Source organism: Procambarus clarkii, chromosome 14 (genome assembly GCF_040958095.1).
Source record: "Procambarus clarkii isolate CNS0578487 chromosome 14, FALCON_Pclarkii_2.0, whole genome shotgun sequence".
In the NCBI taxonomy this organism is placed as follows: Eukaryota; Metazoa; Arthropoda; class Malacostraca; order Decapoda; family Cambaridae; genus Procambarus; species Procambarus clarkii.
In genome coordinates, this window is record NC_091163.1 from 40995041 (window position 1) to 41015918 (window position 20878).

The 20878-nt window shown below is 48.7% G+C and overlaps 1 protein-coding gene across 1 annotated transcript in view; it reads right to left on the reverse strand.

The window, feature by feature from the left end:
• LOC123770780 (uncharacterized) overlaps positions 1 to 11449 on the reverse strand; it is a 191732-nt gene extending 180283 nt beyond the window's left edge. The window contains exon 1 of the mRNA XM_045762936.2: positions 11302 to 11449. The gene's annotated coding sequence lies outside the window, so the exon portion shown is untranslated. The remainder of the gene's footprint in view (positions 1 to 11301) is intronic.
• Positions 11450 to 20878: the final 9429 nt, after the last annotated feature.

Below are 20878 nucleotides of genomic sequence, written 5' to 3' on the forward strand. Positions count from 1 at the left end.
GCAAAAACTGTTGTTGCTCGTATGTTGCAATTTTTTTCCACTTTTGGACTGCCTCGGGTCGTGCAAACTGACAATGGTACTAATTTTAAGTCTGATGTTTTCGAGCAATTTTGTAAGGAACATGGAATAACTCATAAGGTTTCCAGCCCATACCATCCACAGAGTCAGGGGGTAATTGAACGTTTCCATCTAACTCTGAAGCAGATGTTGAAGACATCGTGCGAGAGTTCCCACACCTTCTGGGATGAGAATTTACCGTATGTTTTGTTTGCGGCTAGAGAGGGATTACAAAGTTCACTGGGCTGTTCTCCTTTTGAGTTAGTCTTTGGCCATAAAGTTCGTGGACCCTTGCAAATGTTACAGGAGAATCTGTTAGGGAACGTAACGTTATCCGAAGGTTCGGCTTTCTTTGCGCAACACCACCAGAGACTCAAGGACTGCAAGGCGGCTGCATTAAAGTATCTTGGCAAGGCCCAAGAAAAGATGAAAGAACGTAACGATGCTAAATCTAAGTTACGGGTATTTCAGCCTGGCGACCCTGTCCTGGTATTAAAGCCTCGACTAGGGAACACTATGTCCCACAAGTACGAAGGCCCCTACATTGTGACAGAAAAGACTGGGGACCTCACGTACAAAGTGAGGCACTCTGACAAACGTAACCAGGTAATGCTCATACATGTAAATCGACTGAAGAAGTTCCAGGGCCCCAGGCCCATTGCACTAACCAATGTTTCCATTTCCAGTGAGAGAGGGGATGATTGTTCTGGGGACCCAACTAATCTCATTTTCAATAATTCTAGTTCTGTGAATGCTGTGGAGGAACTGTCCCATTTGCAGATGGCCCAACGTGAAGAGGTGCAGTCGTTGGTTGATGAATTCTCCAGTCTGTTCGGGGAGGTCCCGACCCAGACTGATGCCATTTGCCATGATGTCGAGTTGACGGACTACACTCCCATTCGCCTTCAACCCTATCGGATGAGTCCAGAAAAGAAGGCCATCGTACGGAAGGAGGTCGACTTCTTGCTCCAGCACGGCCTCATCCGGCCGAGCCAGGGCTCTTGGTGCTCGCCCTGCCTTTTGGTCCCCAAACCAGACGGCTCCTGGCGATTATGCACCGACTATCGGCAGCTCAACAAGGTGACCATTGTGGATGCCTATCCGCTGCCCCTCCTCGAGGACTGCATCGACGAGTTGGGAAATGCCAAGTACGTTTCGAAATTCGACCTCTCGAGGGGGTATTATCAAATCCCACTCACTGAACGTGCTAAACAGCTCACCGCGTTCGTGACACCCGAGGGTGTTTTTGAGTATCAAGTGTTACCGTTCGGCTTGCGTAATGCCCCTGCCACGTTCCAGAGACTCATGAACTCTCTACTCGCTAAGGTGCCAAATTGTCGGGCGTATTTAGATGATATCGTGCTGTTTGACAGTAATTGGGCTGACCACATAGCTAGGTTACGCCAGTTGTTTGCCATCTTGAAAAGGGCAAATCTTACCTTAAATGCTAAAAAGTGTCATTTTGGCCAAGGCACAGTGACGTACCTCGGTTATGAAGTGGGCCAAGGAAAAGTGTTACCTCGGCAAGATAAAATCAATGCCATTCTGGAGTATCCAGTACTAAAGTCTAAAAAGGACGTTCAAAGATTTATCGGTATGTGTGCGTACTATCGACGTTTTTGTCAGAACTTTTCCAGTGTTGCCACTCCTCTCACAGACTTGTTGCGGAAAGCCGTTAAATTTAAGTGGTCATCAGACTGTGCAGAGGCATTTAAAAATTTGAAATTGATCTTAGCTTCCGCCCCAGTGCTTGCTAGTCCAAGGTTCGACCGACCGTTTAAAATTCATGTTGACGCGTCTGACTCGGGTGCTGGTGCAGTGTTGTTGCAAACTGGGGATGATCAGGTGGAACACCCAGTATATTATTACTCTGTGAAATTCGACAAGGCGCAACGCAATTATTCAGTGGTAGAAAAAGAGGCGTTGGCGCTAGTGTTAACATGTAAAAAGTTCGAAGTTTACCTCACAGGTAATATAGTGGAAGTGTACACGGACCATAACCCACTAGTCTTCCTGACTCAGATGAAGGGTAAGAATAAACGCATCCTCAGGTGGGCGTTGTACCTACAGGACTTCAATCTTTCCATTACCCACCTACCGGGCAGACTCAACGTGATAGCCGACGCTCTGTCCCGGTTGCCTGAATAACATTCATCTGAGCCACAGAAAGCCATTTACCAACCGTCATGCTTTAGTTAATTTTTTTTAGGTTCTCCTGTGACATTAAATATTCCGTGTCCAATTTATTTACTTCCCTGTTCGTTTATTTTTGTTGTGTATGTTTTTTTTTTCTTTCAGAGAACTCCTTTGTATTTTTTTTGCAGAGAAATTGCTTTTGATTGATTTTTTGTTTTTGTCATATGTTTTTCTTTTTGTTCTCTGTATACTCTTACAAAAAAATATGACTACTATTCTAGTAGTCACATTTTTTTTTCTCTGAAGGGGGGAGGAGTGTTACGACCCTGGGTTCTCCAGTGGAAACCAGAGGTCAAAATTGAGCTATTAAACTTTCTGGTAGTACAGTTGGGCATCTAGAATGTCAATTGTTTGTATCTTCCCTGCCAGACGTAAGACTATTATTGTTTCTCAAAGAGCATTTAAAGACTGAGCTGGGGGTTGATTATTAAATAATAACATAGGCACCAACTTTGCTTACTAATACTTTCTAATCATTCATAAAGTAACAATACGTTTCATAGGGGAAGATCTTTAATGTGCTTAGCTGCACGATCAATTAGGCTCCTCCCGGCACCACAACATGAGGGAGGCAGCTGGTGGCTAGCTCGGTCTTCTCTTGGCTGGTGGCGTGAGGTTAAGACCTACTCTGTGGCTGTATCCCTACTCTCCTTCCTTCTCCTCTTACTTATTTCCCTTACCTGAAGTTCCTGTACCCTTAAGTTAAGTATTATATGGTGTAAGTGTGCCTACTCTGGTAGTAACGATTGGGGAGACCTGGGGATAGTATTTTGTCAGTGTTTGGGTACCCCTAAGTGTTGTGTTTTGTATTAGGGTCCCACGTGGTTTCACTACCCTAAGCTGCATCCAGCTTCAGTGCTTATCCAGTAGTACTTTACCCTAGCTTGTTATTAGTGTAAACCTTGTATCCTGCCTACGTGGACCAAGGCTTTTAACGTAAGATAGTGTGGTAAAGTTATTATTATTATTGTTATTGGTGTGAGTGTATATGGGGGGTTGTTAACGGGTTAATAAATAAGTACATGAATTACAGAGTATCTCTTCTTCCAAGGTGGGAGCGCAGTGATCAACCCTTAGACGAACATATTTGGTCTTGTAGCAAGTTATTACTACTGTGGATAGTTTATTTTGGGGGCCGGGCCTTTTAGCTCTCCCATATTTGATACTCCTGTCTTCTAACTACCTATACCCCTTAATAGTACCAGTACCCCATAGAAGCCCCACTCATATCAGTTTGTAACACACACACACACAGGAGGGAAGCAGGAGGGAGTGGAGGAAGTACAGAAGACAAAGGACAGAGGACAACAGGATTAGATGTAACAGAGCTAGGAATGATTACATTAACATAAGACGAGTGTCGGAAAGAAATTATGAGAACGATATTGCAGTCAAAGCGAAAAAGCAACCAAAATTACTACATAGCCATATAAGAAGGAAGATGTCGGTAAATGACCAAGTGACAAGACTGAGGAAAACAGAAGGGGCATATACAGAAAGCGACAAGGAAATCTGCGAGGTACTGAATGCAAAATTCCATGGAGTGTTCACTACCGAGCCTGAGCAGCTCCCATTGTTAGAAGAGATTACCCAAGATGAAAGACTATCAGATATAGAGGTGACAGCAGAGGATGTAATGAAACAGTTGACAACACTGGATGCAAATAAAGCTGTTGGACCAGACAAAGTATCACCGTGGATACTTAAAGAGGCAGCGCAGGCTCTCAGCGTGCCTCTGGCAATGATCTTTAATGAGTCACTTATGTCGGGAGAATTGCCCAGTTGCTGGAAGGAGGCAAATGTCGTACCGATTTTCAAAAAGGGGGATAGGGAGGAGGCACTTAACTACAGACCCGTATCACTGACAAGCATCCCCTGCAAAATACTTGAAAGAATAATTAGGCTAAGACTTGTTGAGCACCTGGAGAGCATTGGGTTTGTAAACAAGCACCAACATGGGTTCTGGACAGGGAAATCATGCCTAACAAACCTTTTAGAATTCTATGATAAAGTAACAAGGATAAGGCAGGACAGAGAAGGCTGGGCAGACTGCATATTTCTTGACTGCCAAAAGGCCTTTGATACGGTACCGCACATGAGACTGCTATACAAACTTGAGAGGCAGGCAGGAGTAAGCGGAAAGGCCCTAGTATGGGTGAAGAACTACCTAACAGGAAGGAGCCAGAGGGTAATGGTAAGGGGCGAAAAGTCGGACTGGCGAACAGTAACAAGTGGAGTACCTCAAGGATCGGTGCTGGGACCAATCCTCTTTCTAATTTACGTAAATGATATGTTTACAGGAGTGGAATCATACATGTCGATGTTTGCAGATGACGCAAAATTAATGAGAAGAGTTGTGACAGACGAGGATTGTAGGATCCTCCAAGAGGACTTAAACAGGCTGCAGAGATGGTCAGAGATATGGCTACTGGAGTTTAACACCAGTAAATGTAAAGTTATGGAAATGGGATCAGGTGACAGGAGACCAAAGGGACAGTACACAATGAAGGGGAACAGCCTACCTGTAACGATTCGAGAAAGAGACCTGGGAGTGGATGTGACACCTAATCTAACTCCTGAGGCACATATAAATAGGATAACGACAGCAGCGTACTCTACACTGGCGAAAATTAGAACTTCATTCAGAAACCTAAATGAGGAAGCTTTTAGGGCGCTTTACACTGCCTACGTGAGACCCGTCTTAGAGTATGCCGCGCCATCATGGAGCCCCCACCTGAAGAAACACATAAAGAAACTGGAGAAGGTTCAGAGGTTTGCGACGAGGCTTGTCCCAGAGCTACGAGGGATGGGATATGAAGAGCGGCTGAAGGAACTGAACCTTACGACACTAGAGAAAAGAAGGGAGAGAGGAGATATGATAGGGACATATAAAATACTCAGGGGAATTGACAAAGTGGAAATAGATCAAATGTTCACACGTAATAATAACAGAACGAGGGGACATGGGTGGAAACTGGAAACTCAGATGAGTCACAGAGATGTTAGGAAGTTTTCTTTTAGCGTGAGAGTAGTAGAAAAATGGAATGCACTTGGGGAACAGGTTGTGGAAGCAAATACTATTCATACTTTTAAAACTAGGTATGATAGGGAAATGGGACAGGAGTCATTGCTGTAAACAACCGATAGCTAGAAAGGCGGGATCCAAGAGTCAATGCTCGATCCTGCAAGCACATATAGGTGAGTACATATAGGTGAGTACACACACACACACACACATATGACCAGGCAACGAAAATTAGGCAGGAAAGAGAAGGGTGGGCCGACTGCATTTTCCTGGATTGCCAAAAAGCCTTCGACACAGTACCTTATAAAAGGCTGTTAAAAAAGTTGGAGCAACAGGCAGGAGTAAAAGGGAAGGTGCTCCAGTGGATAAGGGAGTACTTAAGCAACAGGAAACAGCGAGTAACGGTGAGGGGGAAGACATCAGAGTGGCGAGATGTCACCAGCGGAGTCCCACAGGGCTCAGTACTTGGACCCATCCTGTTTCTAATATATGTGAACGATCTTCCAGAGGGTATAGACTCATTCCTCTCGATGTTTGCTGATGATGCAAAAATTATGAGAAGAATCAAGACGGATGAAGATAGACAGAGACTACAGGATGACCTGGATAAACTGGAGGAATGGTCTAGAAAATGGCTGCTGAAGTTCAACTCTGGAAAGTGTAAGGTGATGAAATTAGGCGAAGGGAGCAGGAGGCTGAACACAAGGTATCATCTGGGAGGGGAAATCCTGCAAGAATCAAATAGAGAGAAGGATCTGGGGGTTGATATCACACCGAACCTGTCCCCAGAGGCCCACATCAAAAGAATATCATCAGCGGCATATGCTAGACTGGCCAACATAAGAACTGCCTTCAGAAACTTGTGTAAGGAATCTTTCAGAACCCTGTATACCACTTATGTAAGACCAATCCTGGAGTATGCAGCTCCAGCCTGGAGTCCATACTTAGTTAAACACAAGACAAAGTTAGAGAAGATTCAGCGGTATGCCACCAGGCTCGTCCCGGAACTGAGAGGATTGAGCTACGAGGAAAGGCTAAAGGAGCTGAACCTCACATCCCTGGAAAACAGAAGAGTAAGGGGAGACATGATAACCACCTACAAAATTCTCAGGGGAATTGACAGGGTGGACAAAGACAAACTCTTCAGCACGGGTGGGACACGAACAAGGGGACACAGGTGGAAACTTAGTACCCAGATGAGCCACAGAGACGTTAGAAAGAATTTTTTCAGTGTCAGAGTAGTTAATAAATGGAATGCACTAGAAAGTGATGTGGTGGAGGCTGACTCCATACACAGTTTCAAATGTAGATATGATAGAGCCCAGTAGGCTCAGGAATCTGTACACCAGTTGATTGACAGTTGAGAGGCGGGACCAAAGAGCCAAAGCTCAACCCCCGCAAGCACAATTAGGTGAGTACAATTAGGTGAGTACACACACACACACACCCACACACACACACACACTAACTGGTGTGGGGGGGGGGCCTCGTAGCCTGGTGGATAGCGCGCAGGATTCGTAATTCTTTGGCGCGGGTTCGATTCCCGCACGAGGCAGAAACAAATGGGCAAAGTTTCTTTCACCCTGAATGCCCCTGTTACCTAGCAGTAAATAGGTACCTGGGAGTTAGTCAGCTGTCACGGGCTGCTTCCTGGGGTGTGTGTGTGTGTGTGTGGTGTGGAGAAAAAAAAAAAGTAGTTAGTAAACAGTTGATTGACAGTTGAGAGGCGGGCCGAAAGAGCAAAGCTCAACCCCCGTAAAAACACAACTAGTAAACACACACACACACACACACACACACACAAAAAATAACTCTGAAGTAATGACTGCAGTGATGGAGGTGGCCATGAAAGCAGCCACCTCGCAGGAGGCGGCACGCTCCACTAGCCAACTGCTGGAAAGGAACAGATCAGTGGTTGCTGTGGGTATTAAGGAACAGGAAGGATCTAATAGGACAGAGTGGAGTGACAAGGACAAAGCAGCAGTGAATGAAGTACTAAAGGCACTAGACATGGAAGGGGCTGAGCATAGCATTGAGAAGGTTTTCAGGCTAGGCCGGTACAACAAAGACCGAGACCGATTGATAAAGATAGTGTTTGCAAACGAGAACACAAAGGAGAAGATCCTATCAAGGAAGAGCTCCCTGAAAAACGTGGGAAAATTAAAAAATGTATTCCTCCAAAGATACATGACAAGGGAGGAGAGAGCCGTGGCGGCAGAAGCAAGGAAGAGGCGCAGGGCGAGAGGGGAAAACCAGGAAGTCACAGCTCCCAACCCAACACCCCCAGAGGCGAGGGGGGAACCCACAACCAGCTACCCAGTAACGCCAGAAGGGAGGACAACCCCGCCTCCCTCCTCTGCATAGAAAACCCCCCTACCCCAAACCCTCCCTGCCCCCACTCAAATGTTCAGCAAAATCTCCCTCCCCCCACACCCAATCCCCACCCTTCTACCCCTCCCCTCCTCCCGAGTCCTCCCTCCCCCCCTTTCCTTCCCGTCCTCCCTCCCCTTTCACCCCATACCCTCCCTGTCCCTCCCCCTTCACTGGATCCCCCGCACCTCATTCCAGTATCCTCTGAGACCCTGTTATCCACCTCACAGGTCCTCACACCCATGGAACAGCCTCCCCCACCAGCAGAACACTCACCAAGGAGGCGATTTGAGAAGGGACAGAAGAAAGTGAGCCTCAAAGCGATGTACACAAACATAGATGGAATTACAAATAAAGCAAATGAGCTTGGAGAACTGGTACTAGAGGAAAACCCAGACATAATAGCCCTCACAGAAACAAAGATCACGAAAACGATAACAAATGCAGTGTTCCCACAGGACTATTATGTTATGAGGAAAGAGAGGGAAGGAAGAGGTGGGGGTGGTGTAGCTCTGCTGGTAAGACAAGGCTGGGATTTTGAGGAGATGGATATTCAGGGCTGTGAAGGTTTTAGTGACTACATAGCAGGTACTGTAACAAATGGAGGGAAAAAAATTATAGTCGCAGTCATATATAATCCACCACCAAATGACAGAAGACCTAGACAGGAATATGATAGAAACAACATGGCCACCATTAACATAATAGAAAGAGCAGCTTCTGTTGCTAGCAGGAATGGATCTGGACTACTAATTATGGGAGACTTCAACCATGGGAAGATAGATTGGAAGAACAGAGACCCGCATGGAGGACCAGAAACATGGAGAGCTAAGCTGCTGGACGTGGCAACAAGAAACTTTCTAAGCCAGCACACCAAAGAACCAACAAGAATGAGAGGAGAAGATGAACCAGCAATGCTTGATTTGATATTTACCCTAAATGAATGGGATATAAGGGAAGTTAAGATGGAAGCGCCCTTGGGAATGAGTGATCACAGTGTATTGAACTTTGAGTACCTGGTAGAGCTAGGACTTATCTCCCCCCAAAAAGAACTAGGAATCAAAAGGCTGGCATACCGAAAGGGGAATTATGAACAGATGAGAAGTTTCCTAAGTGAAATACCTTGGGACACAGACCTCAGAGACAAGTCTGTACAGGGTATGATGGACTATGTTACCCAAAAGTGTCAGGAGGCAGTAAACAGGTTCATCCCGGCCCAAAGGGAAAAATCCGAGAAGCAACAGAAGAATCCATGGTATAATAGGGCATGTATGGAAGCGAAGAAACTGAACAAAAAGGCGTGGAGGAACTTCCGGAATAACAGAACACCAGAAAGCAGAGAGAGATACCAGAGAACCAGGAATGAGTACGTCAGGGTGAGAAGAGAAGCAGAGAAAAATTTTGAAAATGATATAGCAAACAAAGCCAAGACCGAACCAAAGCTACTCCACAGTCACATCAGAAGGAAAACAACAGTGAAAGAACAGGTATTGAAACTTAGAACAGGCGAGGACAGGTATACAGAGAATGACAGAGAGGTGTGTGAGGAACTCAACAAGAGGTTCCAGGAGGTCTTCACAATAGAACAGGGTGAGGTCACTGTGCTAGGAGAAAGGGAGGTAAACCAGGCGGCCTTGGAGGAGTTCGAAATTACGAGAGAGGAGGTCAAGAAACACCTGCTGGATCTGGATGTTAGAAAGGCTGTTGGTCCAGATGGGATCTCACCATGGGTACTGAAAGAGTGTGCAGAGGCACTTTGCCTGCCACTCTCCATAGTGTATAGTAAGTCACTAGAGACGGGAGACCTACCAGAAATATGGAAGACGGCGAATGTGGTCCCAATATACAAAAAGGGCGACAGACAAGAGGCACTGAACTACAGGCCAGTGTCCTTGACTTGTATACCATGCAAGGTGATGGAGAAGATCGTGAGAAAAAACCTGGTAACACATCTGGAGAGAAGGGACTTCGTGACAAATCGCCAACATGGATTCAGGGAGGGTAAATCTTGCCTTACAGGCTTGATAGAATTCTACGATCAGGTGACACAGATTAAGCAAGAAAGAGAGGGCTGGGCGGACTGCATTTTCTTGGATTGTCGGAAAGCCTTTGACACAGTACCGCATAAGAGGCTGGTACATAAGCTGGAGAGACAGGCAGGTGTAGCTGGTAAGGTGCTCCAGTGGATAAGGGAGTATCTAAGCAATAGGAAGCAGAGAGTTACGGTGAGGGGTGAGACCTCCGATTGGCGTGAAGTCACCAGTGGAGTCCCACAGGGCTCTGTACTCGGTCCTATCTTGTTTCTGATATATGTAAATGATCTCCCGGAGGGTATCGATTCATTTCTCTCAATGTTTGCGGACGATGCTAAAATTATGAGAAGGATTAAAACAGAAGAGGACTGTTTGAGGCTTCAAGAAGACCTAGACAAGCTGAAGGAATGGTCGAACAAATGGTTGTTAGAGTTTAACCCAACCAAATGTAATGTAATGAAGATAGGTGTAGGGAGCAGGAGGCCAGATACAAGGTATCATCTGGGAGAGGAAATTCTTCAGGAGTCAGAGAAGGAAAAAGACTTGGGGGTTGATATCACGCCAGACCTGTCTCCTGCAGCTCATATCAAGCGGATAACATCAGCGGCATATGCCAGGCTGGCCAACATACGAACGGCATTCAGAAACTTGTGTAAAGAATCATTCAGAACTTTGTATACCACATATGTCAGGCCAATCCTGGAGTATGCAGCCCCAGCATGGAGTCCATATCTAGTCAAGGATAAGACTAAACTGGAAAAGGTTCAAAGGTTTGCCACCAGACTAGTACCCGAGCTGAGAGGTATGAGCTACGAGGAGAGACTACGGGAATTAAACCTCACTTCGCTGGAAGACAGAAGAGTTAGGGGGGACATGATCACCACATTCAAGATTCTGAAGGGGATTGATAGGGTAGATAAAGACAGTCTATTTAACACAAGGGGCACACGTACTAGGGGACACAGGTGGAAACTGAGTGCCCAAATGAGCCACAGAGATATTAGAAAGAACTTTTTTAGTGTCAGAGTGGTTGACAAATGGAATGCATTAGGAAGTGATGTGGTGGAGGCTGACTCCATACACAGTTTCAAGTGTAGATATGACAGAGCCCGATAGGCTCAGGAATCTGTACACCTGTTGATTGACGGTTGAGAGGCGGGACCAAAGAGCCAGAGCTCAACCCCCGCAAACACAACTAGGTGAGTACAACTAGGTGAGTACACACAGACACACACACACACACACAAACACACACACACACACACACACACACACACACACACACACACACACACACACACACACACACACACACACACACACACACACACACACACACACACACACACACTAAACATCATAAAACCCATCAATTAGCCCCCTGCCAGCCTGGCATAGTGACCCTCGCCTGGCCAGCCCCTTAGTAAACACACACACACACTCCCGGGTGCTGGTTCGAGGCTAAATTAAGCTTATCCCAATACCAACCATCACAAACACAAAAGCTTCGCTCAACACCAAACGCGAGTTCGTAAAAGCGGTTTATAAAAGTCATGACCTCTCCCTCCCTCAAAAAAAAGTGTACAATAGGCTTTAAAAAGCTGATTTAAGCGCACTTACCTCAACAACTGAGCGCACACGGACGCTTGTGGCGTGATAAGGTCCCTCACACACCCGCTAGATACCTCCCTAAGACGACCACCTTGGACAAACGGGCCAAAAAAGCACACACTCACACACGCACACACGCAACTTTGACCAGAGGTAGGAGTCAACTGCCGCGCTCAACTCACTCTCAGCGCCTTGCTAGCCCCACGCTACACCGCAGTTGCCACACGCCGCTTCGAATCCCGCCTTGTCTAAACCCTCCCAAAGCCCTTACTCAAGGGCAGGAACACACTCCCGCCCCTGACTAAGGGTTGACGCTCACTCTAGCGGTGATTGTGATGAGTAGAAGGGCCTGACAAGGTCGAAGTTTGTGTTGGGTTAAATGAGGAGTATTGTAGCGCGGTGGAGACTGTTTCGTGGGTCCCTGAGGCTAGGGGCCTCCTAGGTAGGGGCCCTCAGGGCCCCTCTGCAGGTATGTTTGGAGGCAGGCCGTAGGAGATACGCATCTTAGGGTCACAGCTTCACCTGAGGGATGCGAGCTTCACCTGAGGGATGGCCTCGCTGCTCGTATGGTCGGCGTTCGAGTTCGTCGATGCTATAATGCAGGGCTTGGTTGCTCTACTTTCACTTGGTCTATATCCCAGCACCTAGCCCTCAGCATCCCAGCACCTAGCCCTCAGCATCCCAGCACCTAGCCCTCAACATCCCAGCACCTAGCCCTCAACATCCCAGCACCTAGCCCTCAGCATCCCAGCACCTAGCCCCCAACATCCCAGCACCTAGCCCTCAGCATCCCAGCACCTAGCCCCCCAACATCCCAGCACCTAGCCCTCAGCATCCCAGCACCTAGCCCTCAACATCCCAGCACCTAGCCCTCAGCATCCCAGCACCTAGCCCTCAACACCCCAGCACCTAGCCCCCAACATCCCAGCACCTAGCCCTCAACACCCCAGCACCTAGCCCCCAACATCCCAGCACCTAGCCCTCAACATCCCAGCACCTAGCCCTCAACACCCCAGCACCTAGCCCCAGACATCCCAGCACCTAGCCCTCAACATCCCAGCACCTAGCCCTCAACACCCCAGCACCTAGCCCCCAACATCCCAGCACCTAGCCCTCAACATCCCAGCACCTAGCCCTCAACATCCCAGCACCTAGCCCTTAGCATCCCAGCACCTAGCCCTTAACATCCCAGCACCTAGCCCTCAACACCCCAGCACCTAGCCCCCAACATCCCAGCACCTAGCCCCCAGCATCCCAGCACCTAGCCCCCAACACCCCAGCACCTAGCCCTCAACACCCCAGCACCTAGCCCCCAACACCCCAGCACCTAGCCCTCAACACCCCAGCACCTAGCCCTCAACATCCCAGCACCTAGCCCTCAACACCCCAGCACCTAGCCCTCAACATCCCAGCACCTAGCCCTCAACACCCCAGCACCTAGCCCTCAGCATCCCAGCACCTAGCCCTCAACACCATAGCACCTAGCCCTCAACATCCCAGCACCTAGCCCCCAACACCATAGCACCTAGCCCTCAACACCCCAGCACCTAGCCCTCAACATCCCAGCACCTAGCCCTCAACATCCCAGCACCTAGCCCTCAACACCCCAGCACCTAGCCCCCAACATCCCAGCACCTAGCCCCCAACACCCCAGCACCTAGCCCTCAACACCCCAGCACCTAGCCCTCAACACCCCAGCACCTAGCCCCCAACATCCCAGCACCTAGCCCCCAACATCCCAGCACCTAGCCCTCAACACCCCAGCACCTAGCCCTCAACACCCCAGCACCTAGCCCTCAACACCCCAGCACCTAGCCCCCAACACCCCAGCACCTAGCCCTCAACATCCCAGCACCTAGCCCCCAACATCCCAGCACCTAGCCCCCAACACCCCAGCACCTAGCCCCCAACACCCCAGCACCTAGCCCCCAACATCCCAGCACCTAGCCCCCAACATCCCAGCACCTAGCCCCCAACACCCCAGCACCTAGCCCCCAACATCCCAGCACCTAGCCCCCAACATCCCAGCACCTAGCCCCCAACATCCCAGCACCTAGCCCCCAACATCCCAGCACCTAGCCCTCAACACCCCAGCACCTAGCCCCCAACATCCCAGCACCTAGCCCTCAACATCCCAGCACCTAGCCCTTAGCATCCCAGCACCTAGCCCCCAACATCCCAGCACCTAGCCCTCAACATCCCAGCACCTAGCCGCCAACATCCCAGCACCTAGCCCTCAACATCCCAGCACCTAGCCCCCAACATCCCAGCACCTAGCCCTCAACACCCCAGCACCTAGCCCTCAACACCCCAGCACCTAGCCCTCAACACCCCAGCACCTAGCCCCCAACACCCCAGCACCTAGCCCTCAACATCCCAGCACCTAGCCCCCAACATCCCAGCACCTAGCCCCCAACACCCCAGCACCTAGCCCCCAACACCCCAGCACCTAGCCCCCAACATCCCAGCACCTAGCCCCCAACATCCCAGCACCTAGCCCCCAACACCCCAGCACCTAGCCCCCAACATCCCAGCACCTAGCCCCCAACATCCCAGCACCTAGCCCCCAACATCCCAGCACCTAGCCCCCAACATCCCAGCACCTAGCCCTCAACACCCCAGCACCTAGCCCCCAACATCCCAGCACCTAGCCCTCAACATCCCAGCACCTAGCCCTTAGCATCCCAGCACCTAGCCCCCAACATCCCAGCACCTAGCCCTCAACATCCCAGCACCTAGCCGCCAACATCCCAGCACCTAGCCCTCAACATCCCAGCACCTAGCCCCCAACATCCCAGCACCTAGCCCTCAACACCCCAGCACCTAGCCCCCAACACCCCAGCACCTAGCCCTCAACATCCCAGCACCTAGCCCTCAACACCCCAGCACCTAGCCCCCAACACCCCAGCACCTAGCCCCCAACACCCCAGCACCTAGCCCTCAACATCCCAGCACCTAGCCCTCAACATCCCAGCACCTAGCCCCCAACACCCCAGCACCTAGCCCTCAACATCCCAGCACCTAGCCCTCAACATCCCAGCACCTAGCCCTCAACATCCCAGCACCTAGCCCCCAACACCCCAGCACCTAGCCCTCAACATCCCAGCACCTAGCCCTCAACATCCCAGCACCTAGCCCCCAACACCCCAGCACCTAGCCCTCAACATCCCAGCACCTAGCCCTCAACATCCCAGCACCTAGCCCCCAACACCCCAGCACCTAGCCCCCAACACCCCAGCACCTAGCCCTCAACATCCCAGCACCTAGCCCTCAACATCCCAGCACCTAGCCCCCAACACCCCAGCACCTAGCCCTCAACATCCCAGCACCTAGCCCCCAACATCCCAGCACCTAGCCCCCAACACCCCAGCACCTAGCCCCCAACACCCCAGCACCTAGCCCCCAACATCCCAGCACCTAGCCCTCAACATCCCAGCACCTAGCCCCCAACACCCCAGCACCTAGCCCCCAACATCCCAGCACCTAGCCCTCAACATCCCAGCACCTAGCCCCCAACACTCCAGCACCTAGCCCTCAACACCCCAGCACCTAGCCCCCAACATCCCAGCACCTAGCCCTCAACACCCCAGCACCTAGCCCTCAACACCCCAGCACCTAGCCCTCAACACCCCAGCACCTAGCCCCCAACACCCCAGCACCTAGCCCCCAACACCCCAGCACCTAGCCCTCAACATCCCAGCACCTAGCCCTCAACATCCCAGCACCTAGCCCTCAACATCCCAGCACCTAGCCCTCAACATCCCAGCACCTAGCCCTCAACATCCCAGCACCTAGCCCTCAACATCCCAGCACCTAGCCCCCAACATCCCAGCACCTAGCCCCCAACATCCCAGCACCTAGCCCTCAGCATCCCAGCACCTAGCCCTCAACATCCCAGCACCTAGCCCTCAACATCCCAGCACCTAGCCCTCAACATCCCAGCACCTAGCCCTCAACATCCCAGCACCTAGCCCTCACACTCCAGCTCCTGGGCCCCAGCTCTCCACCGTCATACAAGGACAGAGCTTTCTCCACGTAATAACAACATGCACTTAATAATACCTCCGCATCATACACACACACATAGCATACCAACGCCACCAGTATACTCACATGACTACCACATACACACGTCTCAAGTATACTGGCCAACCACATATACAAAGCCATATATATACTGTGAATATATATGTATTTCTGTAATTAATTCTATCCTAAACAGTATAGAAACTCTGTATAGCAAGTGATCTCGTGTCGATAGCAAAGTATAGCGCTCTCAAGGTCGTTGGTGTATGGGGCCCGGGAGCTAAAACCCAACTATGGAACTATCAAGGGGAAAACGCTAAGCCATTACGACTATATAGCACTTGGAAAGGGGGGGGGGGTCAGGATAAGGATTTGGGGATGGGACGGAGGAAAGGAATGGTGCCCAACCACTTGGACGGTCGGGGATTGAACGCCGTCCTGCATGAAGCGAGACCGTCGCTCTACCGTCCACCCCAAGTAGTTGGGCACGTGGGAAAATGTCCGCTAATGCCTTGTGAAAAGGGATTAGCAGATATTGTGAGCTTTAGTAAACGGTGAAAGTTTTAGCAGACAGTGAAAGTTTTAGCAGACAGTGAAAGTTTTAGCAGACAGTGAAAGTTTTAGCAGACAGTGAAAGTTTTAGCAGACAGTGAAAGTTTTAGCAGACAGTGAAAGCTCTAGCAGACAGTGAAAGTTTTAGCAGACAGTGAAAGTTTTAGCAGACAGTGAAAGTTTTAGCAGACAGTGAAAGATTTAGCAGACAGTGAAAGTTTTAGCAGACAGTGAAAGTTTTAACAGACAGTGAAAGTTTTAGCAGACAGTGAAAGTTTTAGCAGACAGTGAAAGTTTTAGCAGACAGTGAAAGTTTTAGCAGACAGTGAAAGATTTAGCAGAGAGTGAAAGCTCTAGCAGACAGTGAAAGTTTTAACAGACAGTGAAAACTTTAGCAGACAGTGAAAGTTTTAGCAGACAGTGAAAGATTTAGCAGAGAGTGAAAGCTTTAACAGACAGTGAAAACTTTAGCAGACAGTGAAAGCTTTAACAGACAGTGAAAGCTTTAACAGACAGTGAAAACTTTAGCAAACAGTGAAAGTTTTAGCAGACAGTGAAAGATTTAGCAGAGAGTGAAAGCTCTAGCAGACAGTGAAAGTTTTAACAGACAGTGAAAGTTTTAGCAGACAGTCAAAGCTTTAACAGACAGTCAAAGTTTTAACAGACAGTGAAAGTTTTAGCAGACAGTGAAAGCTTTAACAGACAGTGAAAGTTTTAGCAGACAGTGAAAGTTTTAGCAGACAGTGAAAGCTTTAGCAGACAGTGAAAGATTTAATCGACAATGAGAGCTTTAACAGAGAGTGAAAGCTTTGAACAGCCTGCTAAAGACTACACTGTCAGCTAAAGCTCTCAAGGTCTGCTTAACATTTCACTACCAAAGTTTTCACTGTTTGTTAAAGTGTTCACTTCTAAGGCTTTCACTGTCCGCTGAAGCTTTCACTGATTACTAAATCTTTCAATGCCTACCTAATTAATTTTCAGGTGATGTATATATATAGTAATTTGCGGGGCAAGGCCAGCTATATGCTCCTACCTAGGTGTTCCTACCTATATACTCCTACCTAGGTGTTCCTACCTATATGCTTCTACCTAGGTCCTCTTAAATACATATAATATTATTAGGACCACCACAACACCTTACTGACCAACCAGCAAGTATACTTTAGTCCTATCAACCTCTGGAGGGTTATTAAGACCACCACAACACCTTACTGACCAACCAGCAAGTATACTTTAGTCCTATCAACCTCTGGAGGGTTATTAAGACCACCACAACACCTTACTGACCAACCAGCAAGTATACTTTAGTCCTATCAACCTCTGGAGGGTTATTAAGACCACCACAACACCTTACTGACCAACCAGCAAGTATACTTTAGTCCTATCAACCTCTGGAGGGTTATTAAGACCACCACAACACCTTACTGACCAGCCAGCAAGTATACTTTAGTCCTATCAACCTCTGGAGGGTTATTAAGACCACCACAACACCTTACTGACCAACCAGCAAGTATACTTTAGTCCTATCAACCTCTGGAGGGTTATTAAGACCACCACAACACCTTACTGACCAACCAGCAAGTATACTTTAGTCCTATCAACCTCTGGAGGGTTATTAAGACCACCACAACACCTTACTGACCAACCAGCAAGTATACTTTAGTCCTATCAACCTCTGGAGGGTTATTAAGACCACCACAACACCTTACTGACCAACCAGCAAGTATACTTTAGTCCTATCAACCCCTGGAGGGTTATTAAGACCACCACAACACCTTACTGACCACCCAGCAAGTATACTTTAGTCCTATCAACCTCTGGAGGGTTATTAAGACCACCACAACACCTTACTGACCAACCAGCAAGTATACTTTAGTCCTATCAACCCCTGGAGGGTTATTAAGACCACCACAACACCTTACTGACCAACCAGCAAGTATACTTTAGTCCTATCAACCTCTGAAGGGTTATTAAGACCACCACAACACCTTACTGACCAACCAGCAAGTATACTTAGTCCTATCAACCTCTGGAGGGTTATTAAGACCACCACAACACCTTACTGACCACCCAGCAAGTATACTTTAGTCCTATCAACCTCTGGAGGGTTATTAAGACCACCACAACACCTTACTGACCAACCAGCAAGTATACTTTAGTCCTATCAACCTCTGGAGGGTTATTAAGGCCACCACAACACCTTACTGACCAACCAGCACGTATACTTTAGTCCTATCAACCCCTGGAGGGTTATTAAGACCACCACAACACCTTACTGACCAACCAGCAAGTATACTTAAATTTTAAAAATTTTTGCCCCGAGGGGAGAGTTTATTGGGCAGCGCCACTCATCCTGTGAGTGGACACACCGCCATAGTGACAGTATTGGGCAGCGCCACTTATCTTGTGAGTGGACATACCGCCATAGCAGCATGTACAACACTCCCCAATAGGAAGAAAACCCGCTGGGTTGTTCATCCTGTCACTTGTACCCAGACACAGCTGGGACTTGCTTAACTGTCTCAAGTGAACAGCTCCTCAAACAAGAAGATTAACATCTATCAACCCTTAAAAGCTTACGTTATCTTGCGGGTGCAAAATGGGGGAATCTTTTAAGAACAGTATCAATATTTGACAAATAGTGTTTTCCTAACTCAAACAATGTGGGGTTTATTATTCTACACATATTCCTAATGTCTCTCAGGTGTTCACATTCACGTAGATAGTGGTCAAGGCGGTGTCCGTCACTCTCACCACAGATTCTGCAACTTCGCTGATCAACTGTTGTTTCCATTCCAAATCTCCATGGATATTTGTATCCAAGACGGATTCTCGCTATTACTGATTCTCTCCCTCGTCCTCCTCCTCTTCGGCCATAATGATTGGGATTGCCAGCTGCAACCATGTTGTACCATCGTACAGATTCACTGGTTTGTGCTTCTATCCTCCTTTCCTCAGTTACCTTGTCACGGTGATGTTGCCTGACAATACCTCTAATTTGTAGTTGAGTCTTGGGTATGAAGTATTCAATATGGTCTCCTTCAGCGCCTTCAGCAGCCAGCACATCTGCTCGTTCATTCCCACATATTCCAACATGGGAGGGGATCCCCAACATGGGAGGGGATCCCCAACATGGGAGGGGATCCCCAACATGGGAGGGGATCCCCAACATGGGAGGGGATCCCCAACATGGGAGGGGATCCCCAACATGGGAGGGGATCCCCAACATGGGAGAGGATCCCCAACATGGGAGGGGATGCCCAACATGGGAGGGGATCCCCAACATGGGAGAGGATCCCCAACATGGGAGGGGATCCCCAACATGGGAGGGGATCCCCAACATGGGAGGGGATCCCCAACATGGGAGGGGATCCCCAACATGGGAGAGGATCCCCAACATGGGAGGGGATCCCCAACATGGGAGGGGATCCCCAACATGGGAGGGGATCCCCAACATGGGAGAGGATCCCCAACATGGGAGGGGATCCACAGAAACTTGATGACTCTTCCCTGATTGGTAAGTGCTCTCACAGCTCTCTTAATTTTCAGCGACTATTGCAAGATTTTCTGCCTGATTTTTACTTAGGCTTTGCTCTGCTTTTGAATCGGTGCAAATCACTGCACCATTAGTGTTCCGTTCAAGAAACCTTAACGCCATAACAATGGCAGTTAGCTCTGCTTGCGTTGAAGAGGCATAGTTCTCAATACGCGCTTTTTCTTCATTTCTGCGTTGGAAAGTATTATCCTTGATTACCGTGTATGCTGCACCAGCCCTGCCATTGACAGGATTAGATGACCCGTCAGTGTAGATTTGATCTAGTTCATCTCCGGCTTCTTTATAAATGTCCTCGAGATACTTGTGCCTCATTTCTTGTGGTATCATGTTGGATTTTTTCGTTGCCATTTCATTGATGATGATCTTGCATGAGTCATCCTCCCGGGGAGGTAACCTCTCTACAGGCAGGAGCTCACGGGCTTGCTCAAGCAGGTGAAGCTCTTCAAGGTAGCAGACTGATCTGTGATGCCATTTTTTGCTTCTCCTGTTTCCCCCTGAAAGTAGCACAGAGCTCAGTTTTTTCTTGGCAATATCATTGTAATGGGGATCTCTGGCTATCCTAATTGCAAGCTTAGCATTCAGCTCCTGAATTCTGCTTTTAACACTGGGGAGGGACAACTCCTCTCGTAGATTAGACGTTTTGGCAGTTCTTGGAACTCCAAGAATGATTGTCATGGCTTCATTTTGAATGCTTTCGAGCCTTTTCATATCGCTTTGGGAGTAGTGCACAGAACTGGTGCGGCATAGTCTATGACGGAGCGCACATAGGCTGTGTACATCATCTTAAGCACGGCAATAGAGGCTCCATGTCCATTCCAGGTCATAGCTTTCAGTGCCCTGAGTCGACTTTTGCATGTTCCTATGAGTTGGTTGAGCTCCTCTTTCTTTCCCTTGTTAGAGCCGACAGTGACGCCAAGGTACCGATAGTGGTCAACCCATTCAAGTGTTACACCATTAATTTGCAGTTCTTCATTTGCTCTCCGCTTGTGATGGGAGTATGCCTTCGTCTTGTTTGTGGAGAGAGTGAGACCGAGCTCAATACATTTCCTTCCGAGGAGTTCAATGGACTGTTTAATTTTTCCCAAGGTGGGAGCTTGTATTAGGACATCATCTGCATATCCCACTTGTTGTGTTCCTTCCGGAAAATCAATATTTGCAATGGCGTTCATAAGTACATTGAATAGTGTAGGGCTTAAGACTCCGCCTTGGGGGGTCCCGAGTTCCATATTCATTGTTCTGGAGACTGCTCCATTGAAGCAAACCTTGGCTTTCCTCCCTGTGAGGTAGTCTTCAACCCATTTCATGAGTCTCCCCTTGACACCCATGCATGCAAGCTCGTCCAGGATCGCGATCCCCTGTGCTTTGTCGAAGGCTCCTTTGATGTCAACAAATACAGAGTACCTAGCCGTGTCATTAGCCAAGTAATTAACTATACAATTTGCTGTGCTCTGT